This window comes from Myotis brandtii, unplaced genomic scaffold, assembly GCF_000412655.1.
Source record: "Myotis brandtii unplaced genomic scaffold, ASM41265v1 scaffold274, whole genome shotgun sequence".
Taxonomy (NCBI): Eukaryota; Metazoa; Chordata; class Mammalia; order Chiroptera; family Vespertilionidae; genus Myotis; species Myotis brandtii.
This window is the reverse complement of record NW_005360425.1, coordinates 4123331-4125174: the sequence shown is the minus strand read 5'-3', so window position 1 is coordinate 4125174 and position 1844 is coordinate 4123331.

Here is a 1844-nt window from a genome sequence, read left to right as displayed (position 1 = left end):
AGAAGAGACCAGAACGTGTTTGAAGAATCAAAAGACATCTAAAGTGGCTGTGTTCCCTGGCTGCTTTGGCTCAGTGGATAGAGCGTCGGCCTGAGGACTGAGGGGTCCCGGGTTCAATTCTGGTCAAGGGCACATGCCTGGGTTGCGGGCTTGATCCCCAGTAGGGGTGCGCAGGCAGCTGATCAATGATTCTCATCATTGATGTTTCAATCTCTCTCTCCCTCTCCCTTCTTCTCTGAAATCAATAAAAATATATTTAAATAAATAAATAAATAAAGTGGCTGTGTTACAGAGCACAAATGTAGAGTCACGGAAGAAAAAAACTGGTGAGGAAGGCAGGAGCCTGATCACTTAATACCCTGTAGGCTGGCAAGAGATTTTTTTACCTTTATCTTAAGAGCAGTGGGAAGCTACTCCAAGAGTTAAGGTGGAAACAAAAGAGCTTAAATATGATCAGATTTACATTTGAAAAGATTCCTGGCTGCTGAATAGAGAACAGGTTGGAGGTGAGCAGGGGTGGGTGGAGATCAGCAAAGAGGTTATTGTATTTGTCCGGATGCATGTCTTGTAGTATGAGTTTTATAATATGACAAGAAACCTCCTACCTCCTAGCACACACAGATTCTTTCACATCACCACCGGTGGGTGTTTTTATGGTAGTTCACCCTATGAAAGCTCAGCAATAGGTCTGAAGTTCTGTCTATTTATGGTGATAGCAGTTGTTTGACCCAGAGACATTGATGAGCTAAAGATGGGCCTGGGAATGAAAGGAAAGAGGAGTATCATCTTCCAAAATCTTCCAGGATTCTTTGCCCAAAGTTTCCAAAAGAGTTGTCTATATTTGCTATCTCCTTTTGCCTACCTCCCATCACCTATCAATCACACTGGTCTGATTTCTGCCCCTCCCATTCCACTAATGGAGTACCATTTATTCATTTCCCTCTAACCATTAAAACAGGTAAAGTTACCAACGATCTTCAAGTTATGGAGGGAAGTGAACTCACAACAGCAAAGTTTAGAAGATGAAATAAGAGATGTCTGTGAGGGTTAGGTATGGGGGTGAGAGAAACGAAAGACTCAAATATGACTCTGAGGCTTCTGGCTTTCTCAGAGCCATTTCTGAGAAAGTTTTCATCAGACAAGGGCCAGACGAGGGAGGAATATAGGAGCACAATTTTGAACATATTGAGTTGCAGGTTCCTTTGCAGTGGTTCTCAACCTTCTGCCCTTTAAATACAGTTCCTCATGTTGTAACCCAACCATAAAATTATTTTCGTTGCTACTTCATAACTGTAATGTTGCTACTGTTATGAATCGTAATGTAAATATCTGATATGCAGGATGACCCCTGTGAAAGGGTCGTTCGACTGCTGAAGGGGTCGCGACCCACAGGTTGAGAACTGCTGCTTTAAAGTATCAGTTGGGATTCTCAAATGGTGTGTGTGTGTGTGTGTGTAAATATGTAAGCCTGGAATTCAGGAGAAGTCTGGATTGGAGAAAAAAAATTAGGAGAGTGATTGGTGTAGAAATGGTAATTGAAGTTGTATAGGCAGCTGGGATTATCTAAAGTAAGAATTCTTAGTCTTTTTGTGTGTGTGTGCTGTAAGTCCCTTCTCTGAATATTTTAAGTGTATAAGATAAAATACATATAATTACAAAGAAAATATCAGTTGTATACACACTCACATATAATATATTAAAAATATCCTATCTAATAAAAGAGAAACATGGTAATTAGCGTACGACCGCTACCCTTCCCATTGGCTAATTAGGGCGATATGCAAATTAACTGCCAGCCAAGATGGCAGCCGGCAGCCAGGCAGCTGGAAGGCTAATTTGCATAC